The following is an 18253-nucleotide window of genomic DNA, read 5'->3' on the forward strand; positions in this document are numbered from 1 at the left end:
TAACTCATTTTTCTTTACTAGATGGCTCAATTTTGAAATGAAATATAGAAAATAATGAAATGGTAAACTCTGAACATTACCTTCCTTTTTATATGCCTAAATAGTAAGTATGCAAATATTAGTGTTTTTTTTCCCCAAGTGGGACTATTCTTAGCACATATCATAGCTTACTGTGCGGTGATTGCTATGAATTGAAGAATGTACACTGTGAACTGTAATTGTCGTGGAGATGAAGAAAGTAATGCCAGGAAGGCACAGGCTGTTGTTGTTCTGGAAGGAGAACCTTGCTGTGTCTTTCATCTACAGTCTAATCTTCAGATTTATCGAAACTTACTTTTCTTATACTCCATTAAAAATTTGGATTATTTCTGTTTTTTGCCCTTGAGTTGTATGAGTGTCATGTATTTTTGAATGTTAAGCCCTTATCAGATATGTGATTTGGAAATATTTTCTCTCAGTCCATAGGTTGCCATTTGATTTTGTTGATGTTCCTTTGTTTTGAGTTTGATGTGGTCCCACTTGTTTATTTTTGCAGCTGTTGCCTTTGCTTTTGGTGTGAAACCCAAAAACTCATTGCAGAGACTGGTGTCAAGGAAGATTACCTTGATGTTTTTTCCTGGGAGTTTAATTGCTTAAAGTCTTATGTTCAACTTTTAATCCATTTTTAGTTGATTTTCGTGTATGGTAAAAGACAGGGGTACAGTTTCATTTTTTCATAGGACTATCCAGTTTTCCCAGGGCCATTTTTGACAAGCTTGTCCTTTCCCCACTGGATTGTCTTGGCTCCTCTTTCATAAGCTCACAGACAATATACAGGTGTGTGTTTCTTTCTGGCTTCTCTGTTCTGCTCTGTTGATCTATGTGTCTGTTTTCGTGCCAGAAGCAAATCATTCTGTTTTGATTACTATAGCTTTCTAATACAATTTGAAATCAGCAACCCTAGTCTTGAACTTTATTCTTCTTTCTCAAGATCACTTTGACTCTTTGGTGATTTAATAAAGCAGAATAGACCAAGAAGAGATGGAAAGAGTACACAGAAGAACCATACAAAAAAATATCTTAATGACACCAAACTACAATGGTGTAGTTTCTCACTCAGAGCCAGACATTCTAGAATGTGAAGTCAAGTGGGCCTTAGGAAGCCCTGCTGCCAATAATGCTAGTGGAGGTGATGGAATTCCAGCAGAGCTATTTAAAATCCTAAAAGATGATGCATTTAAAGTGCTCCATTCAATGTGTCGGGAAATTTGGAAAAGCCAGCAGTGAGTGGCCAGAGGACAGGAAGAGGTCAACCTTTTCCCAATTCCCAAGAAGAGCAATACTAACGAATGTTCAAGCCACTGAACAGCTGAACTCATCTCCCATGCTAGTAAGGTTATGATCAAAATCCTTCAGGCTAGGCTTCAGCATTATGTGAACCCAGAACTTCCAGATGTTCAAGCTAGGTTTAGAAAAGGCAGAGGAACTAAAGATCAAATTGCCAACATTTGCTGGAACATAGAGAAAGCAAGGGAATTCCAGAAAAACATCTGCTTCATTGATCTCACCAAACTGTGTGGATCATAACAAAGTGGAAAATTCTTGAGGAGATGGGCATACCAGACCAACCTTACCTGTCTTCTGAGAAACCTGTGCACAGTTCAAAGAACAACAGTTAGAAGCAGACAAGGAACAATAAACTGGTTCAGAATTGGTGAAGGAGTCTGTTGAGGCTGAATATTGTCACCCTGCTGATTTAACTTATATGCAGAGCATGTCATGCGAAATGCTGGACTGGATGAGTCCTAAAAGCAGAAATCAAGATTTCTGGGAGAAATATCAACAACCTCAGATATGTGAATGATACCACTCTAATGGCAGAAAGCAAAGAGGAACTAAAGAGCCTCTTGATGAGGGTGAAAGAGGAGAGTGAAAAAGCTGGCTTAAAACTCAATATCAGTGTTTTATAGTTTTCTATATATAGGTCTTTAGTTTCTTTAGGTAGATATATTCCTAAGTATTTTATTCTTTTCGTTGCAATGGTGAATGGAATTGTTTCCTTAATTTCTTTTTCTACTTTCTCATTATTCGTGTATAGGAATGCAAGGGATTTCTGTGTGTTGATTTTATATCCTGCAACTTTACTATATTCATTGATTAGCTCTAGTAATTTTCTGGTGGAGTCTTTAGGGTTTTCCATGTAGAGGATCATGTCATCTGCAAACAGTGAGAGTTTTACTTCTTCTTTTCCAATTTGGATTCCTTTTATTTCTTTTTCTGCTCTAATTGCTGTGGCCAAAACTTCCAGAACTATGTTGAATAGTAGCGGTGAAAGTGGACACCCTTGTCTTGTTCCTGACTTTAGAGGAAATGCTTTCAATTTTTCACCATTGAGGATAATGTTTGCTGTGGGTTTGTCATAGATAGCTTTTATTATGTTGAGGTATGTTCCTTCTATTCCTGCTTTCTGGAGAGTTTTTATCATAAATGGATGTTGAATTTTGTCAAAGGCCTTCTCTGCATCTATTGAGATAATCATATGGTTTTTATTTTTCAATTTGTTAATGTGGTGAATTACATTGATTGATTTGCGGATATTGAAGAATCCTTGCATCCCTGGGATAAAGCCCACTTGGTCATGGTGTATGATCTTTTTAATGTGTTGTTGGATTCTGATTGCTAGAATTTTGTTGAGGATTTTTGCATCTATGTTCATCAGTGATATTGGCCTGTAGTTTTCTTTTTTTGTAACATCTTTGTCAGGTTTTGGTATTAGGGTGATGGTGGCCTCATAGAATGAGTTTGGAAGTTTACCTTCCTCTGCAATTTTCTGGAAGAGTTTGAGGAGGATAGGTGTTAGCTCTTCTCGAAATTTTTGGTAGAATTCAGCTGTGAAGCCATCTGGACCTGGGCTTTTGTTTGCTGGAAGATTTCTGATTACAGTTTCAATTTCCATGCTTGTGATGGGTCTGTTAAGATTTTCTATTTCTTCCTGGTTCAGTTTTGGAAAATTGTACTTTTCTAAGAATTTGTCCATTTCTTCCACGTTGTCCATTTTATTGGCATACAATTGCTGATAGTAGTCTCTTATGATCTTTTGTATTTCTGTGTTGTCTGTTGTGATCTCTCCATTTTCATTTCTAATTTTATTGATTTGATTTTTCTCTCTTTGCTTCTTGATGAGTCTGGCTAATGGTTTGTCAATTTTATTTATCCTTTCAAAGAACCAGCTTTTGGCTTTGTTGATTTTTGCTATGGTCTCTTTTGTTTCTTTTGCATTTATTTCTGCCCTAATTTTTAAGATTTCTTTCCTTCTACTAACTCTGGGGTTCTCCAACTCTTCCTTTTCTAGTTGCTTTAGTTGTAGAGTTAGGTTATTTATTTGACTTTTTTCTTGTTTCTTGAGGTATGCCTGTATTGCTATGAACTTTCCTCTTAGCACTGCTTTTATAGTGTCCCACAGGTTTTGGGTTGTTGTGTTTTCATTTTCATTAGTTTCTATGCATATAAAACACTGATGAAAGAAATCAAAGAGGACACTAATAGATGGAGAAATATACCATGTTCATGGATCGGAAGAATCAATATAGTGAAAATGAGTATACTACCCAAAGCAATTTACAAATTCAATGCAATCCCTATCAAGCTACCAGCAACATTTTTCACAGAACTAGAACAAATAATTTCAAGATTTGTATGGAAATACAAAAAACCTCGAATAGCCAAAGCAATCTTGAGAAAGAAGAATGGAACTGGAGGAATCAACTTGCCTGACTTCAGGCTCTACTACAAAGCCACAGTCATCAAGACAGTATGGTACTGGCACAAAGACAGACATATAGATCAATGGAACAAAATAGAAAGCCCAGAGATAAATCCACACACATATGGACACCTTATCTTTGACAAAGGAGGCAAGAATATACAATGGAGTAAAGACAATCTCTTTAACAAGTGGTGCTGGGAAAACTGGTCAACCACTTGTAAAAGAATGAAACTAGATCACTTTCTAACACCCCACACAAAAATAAACTCAAAATGGATTAAAGATCTAAATGTAAGACCAGAAACTATAAAACTCCTAGAGGAGAACATAGGCAAAACACTCTCAGACATAAATCACAGCAGGATCCTCTATGATCCACCTCCCAGAATTCTGGAAATAAAAGCAAAAATAAACAAATGGAATCTAATTAAAATTAAAAGCTTCTGCACAACAAAGGAAAATATAAGCAAGGTGAAAAGAAAGCCTTCTGAATGGGAGAAAATAATAGCAAATGAAGCAACTGACAAACAACTAATCTCAAAAATATACAAACAACTTCTGCAGCTCAATTCCAGAAAAATAAACGACCCAATCAAAAAATGGGCCAAAGAACTAAATAGACATTTCTCCAAAGAAGACATACGGATGGCTAACAAACACATGAAAAGATGCTCAACATCACTCATTATTAGAGTGGCAAATCAAAACCACAATGAGGTACCACTTCACACCAGTCAGAATGGCTGTGATCCAAAAATCTGCAAGCAATAAATGCTGGAGAGGGTGTGGAGAAAAGGGAACCCTCCTACACTGTTGGTGGGAATGCAAACTAGTACAGCCACTATGGAGAACAGTGTGGAGATTCCTTAAAAAATTGCAAATAGAACTACCTTATGACCCAGCAATCCCACTTCTGGGCATACACACCGAGGAAACCAGAATTGAAAGAGACACATGTACCCCAATGTTCATCGCAGCACTGTTTATAATAGCTAGGACATGGAAACAACCTAGATGTCCATCAGCAGATGAATGGATAGGAAAGCTGTGGCACATATACACAATGGAGTATTACTCAGCCGTAAAAAAGAATTCATTTGAATCAGTTCTGATGAGATGGACGAAACTGGAGCCGATTATACAGAGTGAAGTAAGCCAGAAAGAAAAACACCAATACAGTATACTAACACATATATATGGAATTTAGGAAGATGGCAATGATGACCCTGTATGCAAGACAGGGAAAAAGACACAGATGTGTATAATGGACTTTTGGACTCAGAGGGAGGGAGAGGGTGGGATGATTTGGGAGAATGACATTCTAACATGTATACTATCATGTAAGAATTGAATCGCCAGTCTATGTCTGATGCAGGATACAGCATGCTTGGAGCTGTTGCACGGGGATGACCCAGAGGGATGTTGTGGGGAGGGAGGTGGGAGGGGGGTTCATGTTTGGGAACGCATGTAAGAATTAAAGATTTTAAAATTTAAAAAATAAATAAATAAAAATTAAAAATTAAAAAAAAAGGTGAATAAACTCTAATATAAAGCTTAAAAAAATAAATAAATATAGTTAACTGTGCTATAAAAAAAAAACTCAATATCAAAAAGGCTAAGATCATGGCATCTGGTCCCATCACTTACATGCAAATAGAAGGGGAAAAGATGGAAGCAGTGACAGGTTTCCTCTTCTTGGGCTCTAAAATCACTGTGGATAGTGACTGCAGCCATGAAAGTAGAAGACGACTGCTTCTTGGGAGGAAAGCTGTGACAAACCTAGACAGTGTGTTAAAAGCAAAAACATCACTTTGCCGACAGAGGTCTGTATAGTCAAGGCTATGCTCTTTCCAGTAGTCATGTACGCATGTATGAGCTGGACAGACAATAAAGAAGGCAGAGTGCTGAAGAACTGATGTTTTCGAAAAGTGGTGCTGTAGAAGACTCTTGAGAGTCCCTGGGCACCAAGGAGATCGAACCAGTCAACCTTAAAGAAAATCAACCCCATATACTCTTCAGAAGGACTGATGCTGAAGCTAAATCTCCAATACTTTGGGCACCTAATGTGAATAGCTGAGTCACTGGAAAAGACCCTGATGCTTGGAAAGATTGAAGGCAGAAGAAAAAGAGGCTGACAGAGGATGAGATGGTTGGATGGCATCACCAATTCAATGGGCATGAACTTGGGCAAATTCTAGGAGATGGTAAGTGACAGGGAAGGCTGGCGTGCTGCAGTCATGGGATCACAAAGAGTCAGACATGACTTGTCAACTGAACAAAACAACAGTTTTATACAAGTTGTAGAATTTTTTTTTCTGTTTTGTGAAAAACACCTTGGAATTTTGAAACAGACTGCAGTGAATATGTAAGATAGCTTTGGATAGTATGGATGTATTAACAATATTAATTCTTCCAGTCAGTAAATATAAAATATGTTTCCTTTTGTGTCTTTTAAAAATTTCTTTCATGAGTGTCTTGAATGTTTTCATACATAGATATTTCAACACTTTGCTTAAACTTATTTCTAAGTATTTTATTTTTTTGATGCAATTGTAAATGGGATTATTTCTATTTCTAATTTGTTGTTGGTGTATGGATAAGTAATTGAGTTTTATGTATTCAAATACAGTATACAAAATGCATGCTATTTTTTATAGAATAGACAATTTTCCCCCCAATAATACATACAGAATGCTCAAGAAGTATATGACAAGCACTATCAGTGAAGTGCAAATCAATAGTACAACAGATATCACCTCATTCCTGTTTAAATGGCTTTTACCAAAAAGTAAGAAATAAGTGTTGTTGAGGATGTGTAGAAAATGGAGGTCTTACTGGATTATTAGTGGGAATGTATATTGGTGCAACTACCTTGGAATACCTTCTGGAAGTTTCTCATGAAATTTAAAAAAGAACTGTTATGTGGCCATTAATTCCCACTTCTGGATATATATTCACTTCTGAATATGTATTCAAAGGAAGTGAAATAATGATCTCAAAGGAAATCTGTACTCCCATGTTCATTGTCGCAATATTCATAGTAGCCTAGAAACAACCTATTATGGGAACAAGTATCTGTCAACAGGTGAAGAGATTAAAACAATACATGTGAATTTTATTTAGCCATTACAAACAGAAACAAATTCTTCCATTTGTGGCAGCATGGAGGGCCTTATGCTAAGTGAAATAAGTTAGAGAAATACACTGTATGATCTCAATTGTAAGGAATCTAAAAAAATGTGGTACTCAGATACAGATAGGAAAGTGATTGCCAAGGCCTGGAGGGTGGGGAAAATAGGGAGAGGTTTGTAAAAGGTTATACATTTTAACATATGAAAATTATATGGTCTGAGGACCCAATGTATGGCATGATGACTATAACTGATGAAATTGTGTTGTATAATTGATGCTGTCTAGGAGACTGGACGGAGAAGGCAATGGCACCCCACTCCAGTACTCTTGCCTGGAAAATCCCATGGATGGAGGAGCCTGGTAGGCTGTAGTCCATGGGGTCGCTAAGAGTTGGACACGACTGAGCGACTTCACGTTCATTTTTCACTTTCATGCATTGGAGAAGGAAATGGCAACCCACTCCAGTGTTCTTGCCTGGAGAATCCCAGGGATCGGGGAGCCTGGTGGGCTGCCATCTATGGGGTTGCATAGAGTTGGACATGACTGAATCGACTTAGCAGCAGCAGCAGCAAGAGAGTGGAACTTACCTGTATTCTCTTCAAAAAATAAAAGGTAAACATGTCAAATGATAGCTATGTTACTTAAGTTAATGACAAGTGACAAGTGAAGTTGCTCAGTCGTGTCCCACTCTTTGCAACCCCATGGACTGTAGCCCACCACGCTTCTCCGTCCATGGGATTTTCCAGGCAAGAGTACTGGAATGGGTTGCTATTTCCTTCTCCAACTTAAGTTAATAGAAAGGTAAATTCTTTTCTAATACATACATAAATGAGGGTCAGCACTATGGCCGAGGGGTAGGTGGAAATGGCAAGTATACTGGAGTGGGTTGCCATTTCCTCCTCCAAGGAGCTTCCCGACCTAGGGATTGAACCATCTCCTGTGTCTCCTGCATTGCAGGCAGATTCTTTAGCTGCTGAGCCATCAGGGAAGTCCTAACAAAACTACCATATGTCCTAGAAATTCTACTATTGGGCATATACCCTGAGAAAACCATAATCCATAAAGACATGTGTACCCAAAATTCATTGCAACGGTGTTTACAATAGCCAGGACATGGAAGCAATCTAGATGTGCATTGAGAGAGGGATGGATAAAGAAGTTGTGGTACATCTGTACAAGGGAATTTTAATTAATGTTAAAAAGGAGCGCATTTGGGTCACTTGAGCTGAGGTGGATGAATCTACTGCCTGTTATACAGAGTGAAGTAAGTCAGAAAGAGAAAACCAAATATTGTATATTAATGTATATATGGAATCTAGAAAAATGGCACTGGTTAACCTATTTTCAGGGCAGAAAGAGAGACACAGACAGAAAAGACATTTGTGGATACAATGGGGGAAGGAGAGGGCAAGTTGAATTGAGAGAGTAGCGTTGACACATAGTACATTACCAACTGTAAAATATTAATAGATAGCTAGTGGGAAGTGGCTGTGTGACACAGGAAGCTTACCCAGTGCTCTGTGACAACCTAGAGAAGTGGGATGGTGTGCGTGGTGGGGGGATTCAAGCGGGAGGGAATACATGTATACTTATGGCTGATTCACATCATTGTACAGCACAAACCAACACATTGTAAAGCAATTATACTCCAATTAAAAGTAAATTTAAAAAATAATATATACATATATCAAATTATCATGTTATGTACTTTAAATATCTTACAGTTTTATTTGCCAATTCTGTCTCAAAAAATACTCTGCTTGCTAGTCACTATTCATGACATTTGATTTATATATGTCAGTGTCTACATAGGAAAAAGAAAAACTTTGCAGTATCTGCTGAGAAAGGCAAAATGGAGACTTTTTCGATGCTTAAATATCACTTAAGCAAAAGGATTAATAATTAAGTAGTTATCAGTGGACGAATAGCCCCTCAGCCTCTGGCCTCACTTTTAACTGGACCCTCTTCTCCTCTTTCTAGTGCTTTGGTAGGTTCCTTATCTTTGAGGGCAAATTTAACAAGTCAGCTTCCATACAAATGTTATAACTGGGTGCTTAGTCCCCAGAGGTGACAAAGTCCCTTATAACTGAACCTGCCTGTGTGAAATAAAAGCCTCCCAGTATCATTCATGTTTTTAAGGAGATCCAAGAGGCTGAGGGTAGCACTGAGGGGGAGGTTTTGTTTTCCAAGCTGGATCCTCTTGTCAGGACTAGATCAGGGGTGTGTGAAATTTTTCAGGCTGCTTGAGCAACAGTGGCTGTCTTATGCTTGCATACATATGCCCATCATACACACACACACACACACACACACACACACACACAAACACACACACCCCCCACACACAACACACCCCACACAATAAATGACTGGCATGCAGAGGAAAGTTAGGTTCCTGTTTTCCAGTGACTGAAGATAAAAAATTTAGACTTATCTTGTTGCCCTAATTCTCTTCTTTTCAGAGTAAAATGTGAATAAAAAAAGTGAAAATCCCACACAAAACCTTCAAATCAGAAGAGAATTTTAACTTTCCTCCTTCATTATCTTAAAAAATATTCAACAAATATAAATACATAGACATCAATATATTCATACAGATGTACATACAGGGTAGCTGAAGGATCTTCTAACCAGGATGTCAGTAAGTTTGGTGTGGAAGGTCTCTGACAGTGCTATGATTACCAGTCACTGAAAGGTTTGACATTTTTCATGGGGCTGAATATGGTTTTCCTTTTGGACACTGCAGATCATAAAGCCTTTGTGGGGCTACAGCAAAAACCGAGAAACTTGCTCTTGTTTTGCTATCACCACCTCTGATTTTTGAACCTCTGGGGGTGTCTTATCAACAGAAGTCTCATCTGAAATGGCTGCTGTTAAAATGTCCATGTGTTGCATTTGGAAAGATACTTTTATTATTTGTTACCATAATGGCTGGAATTTTCGACTGCTTTTCCTTTCTGTAGGAAGTTTTACATTTTAAAATGTCAGTGTTTGTATTAGTTATAGGGACTTTGCATAAGAGTTTTAAAAAATTAATGCTTTGATCAAATTTTGTAACTGGAAAATAGGATTGGGGTGACCTGATTTCTCTCAATCCTTTTGCTTGGTTACAGAGTGTGAACCACATCAGACAGTGATCATTCTGCTCCTTATACAATTCCTGGGAAGTCAGTCCACAGTCTCCTTTAATGATCCACCCCAGGACTCAACAACCCAGATTGTTGAAATTTCTTATTATATATACCTTGAAGCTTGAAGTCATTCCATGTTTTTTTTTTTTTTCCATTATCCATGGAATTTGAAACCTCTTGAGTCTAATAACTAATTTTCTAAAGGTAAGCCATCTTAAGCATTTAGCATTTCTCATGTCTTCCTTTCCACTCTGTCTTTTGTATGTTTCAGCATATGAATAAATAATCATGATTGAAATTATTTCAAAGCTTCTTAATTTACAAAGCAATTTTTATATCCATGCTGGTCTTAGTCTCATTGTGATAAACAAGGAGACAAGGGTTTCATGCACTTAGGGAAGAAAGAAACCTGGGAAGTAAGGAAGGAAGTTAAGGTGATGTGTAATGAAGGGTTGAATAGAGCAGGAAATGGATGTAAGAACATGAAATAATGGGATGCTTACGTATTTCAGTGGCCAAACTATGTAAGATAGATGGGTCTGCCAAGAATAGTTGCCCTTTTCTGATTCACTAATTTTTGTAGCAACATCAAAGCCTCATATTTTTTGCAGGCTCTTGCCTGATTGAATCCCATCCTGACAAAGTTGGCACACACCTCCGCACATAGGTGTGTACACAGACCTTGACAAGTGAAATGAGCTGATTTGCATTGTGGCTACCAATTGCTCTTTGGTCTGTCCCTCTTTCCCTCCAATTTTCTGTACTCTTCCTGCATGTTCTACCAGGTAGGATGTGGGAAATGGGTAGCTCCAACACACACATTAAAAATTGTAGGGATAAAGTTGACTCCATTACAAATTAAAGTTATACTGCTGGTTCAGCCATAAAGAACCCACCTGCCAATGCAGGGGACCCGGGTTCAATTTCCTGAGTAGTGAAGATCCCCTGGACAAGGAAATGGCAACCCACTCCAGTATTCATGCCAGGGAAATCCCATGGACAGAGGAGCCTGGTTGGTTACGGTCCATGGGGTTGCAAAAGAATCAGACACAAATTAGTGACTAAATAACAAAATCAGGGAAGTCTTTCCCCCATCATTTCCTCCTTCTGATCACTGCTGAATATGATTTAAAAACTGGAGATTTGGAGTTGTATTTGAAAATCAGAAATATATATTAATTTTCCAATTGAAGGAGGAATCTGTTAACTCAGTCCATGAATGTTTAAAATCTTAGAACTTCATTAAGTTGTGATGACTACAGTGAGACAGTCAAGGTTGAGAAATAAAAGCTCAGCCTTCTCTCCCCAGCAAGACAGCTGCCAGATGACGCTGTGCTCTGAGCTTGTTCTCTTGGCCTCTGTTCTGCTCGTCTCCTGCATGCAGAGCAAGAAAACTTAAAAAGCTATTAGGGTTTGGGGGGCTCAGATACTCAATGGCAAACATTTTCCCCAATCCCACAAAGAAAGCAACCTTTTTTTTTTTGAAATTGGAAACTGTAAGGAAAGATTTATGGACCTTCGGGTTTATAAAACCATCTGGTGCTTTGTAGTTTGCAGGCTGGTTGCTTTGAGAGTTCAAAGTTTGGACTGACCACACCACTATTGTTACCACTCCCTCCTCCTTCCTGAATAGTTCAATTTCGTTTCTACAATGATACCTAAGAAGCTAGTCTTTTAAACTTATTGGACAACTTGTAAAAATCAGTAGGATTTAGGAGAATGTACCTGTTGCTTTTTAAGGGCATTTTTACTGTTTGTCCCTTGCTGTATTAAGGAGTCCAGTTGGTGAACTCTGAGTTTTCACTTAGCTTAGCTTCCTTGTGGGAGCACTGCGTAATTTGGGTTTTGTTTTGGCAGTTGGTGACTTTGACCCCTCTCAGTAAAGTGTTTAGGCTAAGGAGGACTGAAAAGAGCTTTCAGATGGGCTATTTCCAACCTCTTCCAAGCTAGAGCAATCTTCCCCTCAGGATAGCAAACCCTTATATAGAAATGGTTTTCAGCCTCTACAGAGTGTTCTGGTGGAGCAAGTCAGATCAAAGGCTTGATATTTGAAAAATGCACATTCACATTGCAGAGCCAAAAAAAAAAAAAATGTTATGCAAGTCAATAATATCACTTCAAAGTGACTCAAGTGTGTTCTCAATTTCAAAAGAAAATGGAGAAAATGAGAACAGGGTGTATAAGTTTTCTGTGCTTAATTCTGTTTGTAAGTACAGTGAAATCTCAACTATCCCTTTACTGCTAGTGACAAGTCCCGAAGGACTCTGGGTGTAGGGCAATCTGCTTATTAATTGCCTGTACCTGTGATAATCTTGTACACTTAGATTACAAGGGTGACAAACTTTGATCCACCTCACACTTTTGGAATGCAAATTAGTTACACTTTATTAAAGGAATAGCATTTTAGGGAAGAAAATAAAATGAGAAACAGAGATAATGTGGATTAGCCCTTTAAATACCTTTAGTCCCAGAAAATTAGTTGTATTCATAGGATTTTTTTTTCTGTTGTTGTTATAGTATTTGTTGAGTACCCATTTTATGGGTGTCTGTCATTCTCCTAGGTACAATGTAATTGTATCTTTAGATTACACAACATTTTAGGGATAGGACTGCTTTTTTTCTTTGCATGTTCAACATGCTTTATGATAACATTAGAAAAAGTCTTCTGTGTGCATCTATGCATGCAAATGTTTTAACGTATTATATTGGTGCTTACTTGACGTATGTGTCTTACATACACTATCTAATTTGCTAGAAACTAAATATTAACCATATTGTGGTGAAAATTAACTCTCCCGACAACTCTTTCTTTCCCCATCTTCTTTTCTGAAATGATGATGGTGAACTATAATATTGTGGAAGTCTATGTTCAGAATGTAAAGCTCAAAACGTGAGACTCAGAGATTGAATCTTGAAGTCTGATCTGTTCCTTAACTTTGCCTTAACCCATTACACATTATGTCAGCTGTTAGGCAAGGCAACATTTTTCCTTCCACAACAGTAGCTCTTATTTTGCTTCTCAACCTCTGATAAATCTACTTGTTTGCATCCTCTTTCCAACACAGTGCTAACATGTCAAAGTTCATATGTAGACTGAGATGAAAACTGAATTGTGGATCTTAAATGATACTACACAGTCATTTGTTTGGAAAATGGGGAGACTCCAGATTGAGCAGATATGATACACAGATATTTGTCTAAACTGGTTCTGGATCTGACTCATCTGTGACTGAATCTTGGTTACCAGACGTGCATTTCATTTCTACTTAAACTCCAAAAGTGCGTCGGAGATTTTGATTAGGTTCTTTTGAATTTACTTTTAGTTAATCCCCTTAGACACAGTTTATAGACTAAGGGGAACCTCCCAACACTTTGCAGAATGAAATTGCATCCCCTAAAATGGTGCCTCCTTGTATTGCTCAGTGACTGATTGGTGTAAGAAAGCAGGCTGACTTGGGCTGCTTTCTTTCCTACTGTTTTGTAGTCAGTATAAAAGCAAAGGGCTCTGTAAGCATAGTTGAGTGAATACACAGCTAGAGGCTCAAGATTTTAGAGTCACCTTTTGCTTACTCACTTCTCCTTTCCTGTCCTCATATCATATCTGTCACCAGTTTTCTGAGACAGTTTCTCCAGAGAGTGGGCGTTTCCACCTGCCTCTGATGCAAAATGCACTGAAAATAGTTTTGAGCTTTGACAGACATATCAACTTCACTTTTTCTAACTAGCAGCACCAAATACATTCTGACCTGGAGATTACTAACCTCATGTTTGACAACGGGTTGATCCATGGTTGCCATCACCATTTAGAAAAGTATATTTGAATATATCACATGATGTGAGTTTCAATTGCAAATTTGGGAGTCTTCAATCCATCTGTTGTCATAACTGAGAAATTTAGAAAATGTTTGAAACTGTATATATGCAATTTTATGTACTGTTTTACATATAGGTATAATTTATAAATATAAACTTAAACATATATGGATGTGAGAGTTGGACTTTAAAGAAAGCTGAGTGCTGAAGAATTGATGCTTTTGAACTGTGGTGTCAGAGAAGACTCTTGAAGGTTCCTTGGACTGCAAGGAGACCCAAACAGTCCATCCTAAAGATCAGTCCTGAGTGTTCATTGGGAGGACTGATGTTGAAGCTGAAACTCCAATACTTTGGCCACCTGATGCGAAGAACTGACTGATTTGAAAAGACCCTGATTCTGGGAAAGATTGAAGGCAGGAGGAGAAGGGGATGGTGACACAGGATGAGATGGTTGGATGGCATCACCAACTCAATGGATATGAGTTTGGATAAACTCCAGGAGTTGGTGATGGACAGGGAGACCTGGCGTGCTGCAGTCCATGGGGTTGCAAAGAGTCAGACATGATTGAGCATCTGAACTGAACTGATGCATATATATATATAAATTGCAAAGTTTTTTTGTATTAAATACTTTTTACCTTTATCAAGAAAGGGCAAAACAAATTCAGTCTTTCATGTTATTGTGTTTGGTCTTTCCTCTTAACCTTCTGAATCAAGTTCTAGTTTTCACTCTAAATTGAGTGGAATCCACACCAAGTTTGGTTTCTCCCTCAGCTTATTAAATACTTCATCATAGGGTCATCTTCATGTATTTTCTGACCTCTAAATTTCACCAGAGCAAACCCACAGTTTGCCTCAAAACCATCATGAGAGTCTGCCAGCCTTGGCCTCTTGATCATTTGTTTGAGATTTTTATACTAACCACGCATTTCTGGGTAAGTAGACACATATATCCATGCTTTTCTGCAATATTATGGCAAAAGCCTTGGTCAGTGGTTTTCACAGGGAGTGGGGAAGCTATATTTTAGTATTAGAGTGACCCCTGGGGCCTGGGTAAAATGCAGATTGCAGAAAAGAAGACATGACCATTCCAAGAACTTTGGCCTTTGACCCAGAAATATATCCTAATGGGTCTCTGGCTGAATTTCTACAGTGATTCTTAGCACAATAAAACTGACAACCATGAGTTTTTCTGAAATGTTTATACTGTAGTTTCTTAACCACATGTGAACACCACTGAAGCATTTATAAATAATCTTTGGATTCTCAAAGTTCACAAACATTTGTCTGACCTTGAAAAAGGCCACAGGCAAATTATATGGAATTCGGAATCCAGAATAACTGAATTAAATGAGATAATGTATGTGATAATTCTCTGTGACTTGTAACTACCAGACTGATGTTGATCATTGGTATGTACAGTTTGATTATTTTCTTTAGGTTCCATGGAATAAGAATTAGGTTAGGTCAGATTATTTGGTTTCTGTATGTGTCATAGTGAAACATAAATTGAATTAGGTTCAGATAACTGATTCTGTTCTTGCTTTGTTAAACCAGTTGTCTGTTGGTTCTACAGTCCTTCTGCCCCTCTTTCTGGGGAATGTTTCTTTCTTCTGCTTTCTTTCTGTCTCTTTCTCTTAGAAATAATCTATTCCCCACCTGAGTCTATGTTTTGGGGATGGGGCTGACCCTATTTCCTCACTCCAGGGATGGCCAGCTGTTTTGATCTGACCGCTCAGGATTCACTTAATTTGTTTGTGGTGGGCTTGTGAGTAGTGCTAACTTAACTATACTTGCCTCTGGGACTTTGCTAGAACTTTTGGGATGAGTAAAGATACAGCTTCTAGTAGTTGCATTTTCTGTTCTGTGGGGACAGCCTGCCTGTCAACCAGGAGCTAAGGAGAGGGTGGAGAAAAGAGACACATTCCTGATAATAAAGGTTGGACTCTGCCTCCTCCCATTCTCCAAGTCAGTCCCACTGAACTCCCTGCTCTGTGGTCCAAAGAACATCTCCATCTTTTTGTCTGTTTAATTTGCTTCAGAGAAGCTTCTGTTCCTGTCAATGGAATATTCTGGTTTCTTCCCATCGTCATTCACTGGCTGCCTAGTGTTTGTGTTACGTGGAACTTGGCAGCCATGTTTCCTCAGGTTCAGTGTTTTCATGTGTAAAAATAAATTGAAGCATTTAGAAATCAAATAAACAGTATACAGAAGTGAAAATATTTCAGGAGTGTTATCAAGTTATGGGAGTTGGGTGCTATTAAATGAGTTGTTTTCAGCCTAGATCCAAAGAAATGGGAGAAGGGGGCATCTGTGGAACTTAAGCAGAGTCCTGCAGAGGAGGACACCTTGAAGAAACTGTGATTGTATCTGGAAAATTTAAGAGGAGGGAGCCAGGGGAATAAGTTCACGGATCTTATTCTGTTTCTTTCCATCCATCTCCTGCCAGGGCTTCCCATTTGTTGATCCCAACAGGAAGACAGAAAGTGAGGGGGCCTGTTGATGTGGTCCCTAGGCCATCCCACAGAGGCCATAAACATGGTGGAGAAGGAAGAAAGTATATCCAGAAGGGCAAAGACAAGCTATCTGGCATGGCAGATAACCTTGGACTTTTCTTTCAGTTCTAAAATTAAATGAGAATGAATAAAACTCTAGAAGGACATGAGATTGGGATTCGTTTGAATTAATGTACACATATGAGTGAGAAAAGAGGAGGGAAATCTTACACCCCCCCTTTTTTTCTGCACATTTATTATTCCAGTTCATTAAAAGCATGACTAATTAGGCCAATGATGTTTTACTGTTTTCAATGACATGGCAAAAGAGTTAGGTAATTTACTAGTTAAATTAGACAATAAATTAATTCAAATTATTCTTGAAAGTTGATTTTAAAAATTAGAATAGGACTTTGAGTGTTGATTTTGAAAATAGATTTAGAAAAGTACTTTTCTTTTTTTTTTCTTTTTCTTTTTACTTTATTTTACTTTACAATACTGTATAGGTTTTGCCACTTTTCTTTTGTATGTAGTAGAGTTGCATATCTTTAACATGTGCTTGAAAAAAAAATCAGAAAAAGTAGACTCACAGATGTGGAGAACAAACTAGTGGTCAGTAGTAGGTGGGGGGTTTTTTAGGGATGGGGGGGTTACAAACTATTGGATATAAGGCTGAAGGATGTTTTGCATAACATGGGTAATGTAGCCAACATTTTGTAGTAAATATAAATAGCAACCTTTAAACATTGTATGTATATATATATATATATATTTAAAGCAGAAGACATACAAAAATTTATTTTTAAAAAGTCACCACTAAATGGAGCCCTAGTGTTTCATCTGGTTTCTCCACTAAAGAGGTAGGAATTTGTCTAAATGCTTCATAAAGCCTGACCATGTTAGGCTTATTGCAAGACCACAAAGTACGTATAAAACCACAGATACCATTCTTTGTGTGTGATTTAAAGAATGTTCAAGAGTAAGTTTTTCGCCATAAAAATTTTCCCCACTTATTTAATTCCTGAATAACATAGAGCTCCATTGTAATGGCACAATAGAATATTTAGAGTTGTTGTTCCATCCTAAATTGTGTCCAACTATTTGCGACTCTACAGACTATAGCATGCAGACTCCCCTGTGTTTCAGAATATTCAGAGAGAATAATTTTGTATAAAGATATGGAGGTCTTACAAATTTAGAAAAAAGCCCATTCAACTCCGGTTCTTTTGTTAGAACTGCATCCTTGTAGATACGAAATCTAAATGTATGCATGTTAACCTATAATACAGAAACACCACCCTCCTCCTTGGTGATAGTGATGGTCTGTGTCTATAGTTAGGGAAGTAAAACAGGCTGCTTCTATTGTGGGATGGTTCTCCTGTGCCTTGCCTACCAAGGCCATCTCCATCTATGGGTATCTTGTCTGTGTGTCAACTGCAGTTCTATAGCACCCCCGGAACTTTGTCTTGGCCACTGGAGGTGCAGACTGCAGAGTCTCAAGATTTTATTCCATCCCAAAGTGTTTCATCAGAAAGATATACCCCATAGGAATAAAAACAGACTCCCTGGAAAAGAATACAAACCGTGATCAAGATCATGGTCTTGAACATCTTCATAAATTTAAGAGAAAAATCTCACCAAACGGATTGATATATATTCTCAAATAACATTTTTTATTGGCTGCCAGCATGTAAAGGTGGAGCATTCATAATCTGGAGATCACAGTGTAGACTGTTTCCACATACACAGCTTCCTGCCACATTCATTTCTATTTGCATTGGTGAACTGCAGTCTTTGAGTCCAATGGTAGAGTGCAAAGAGAAGGGATTTGACCCAGAAAAAAATTCAACCTCACATCACTTGTAAGAAGTGTGAATTGTTATTTCACGCTAAAGGTAGCCATTTTCATTTTTTTGAGTTTCTGCTATGCACTAGGC

The sequence above is a fragment of the Capra hircus genome, chromosome 23 (genome assembly GCF_001704415.2).
Source record: "Capra hircus breed San Clemente chromosome 23, ASM170441v1, whole genome shotgun sequence".
Classification (NCBI taxonomy): domain Eukaryota; kingdom Metazoa; phylum Chordata; class Mammalia; order Artiodactyla; family Bovidae; genus Capra; species Capra hircus.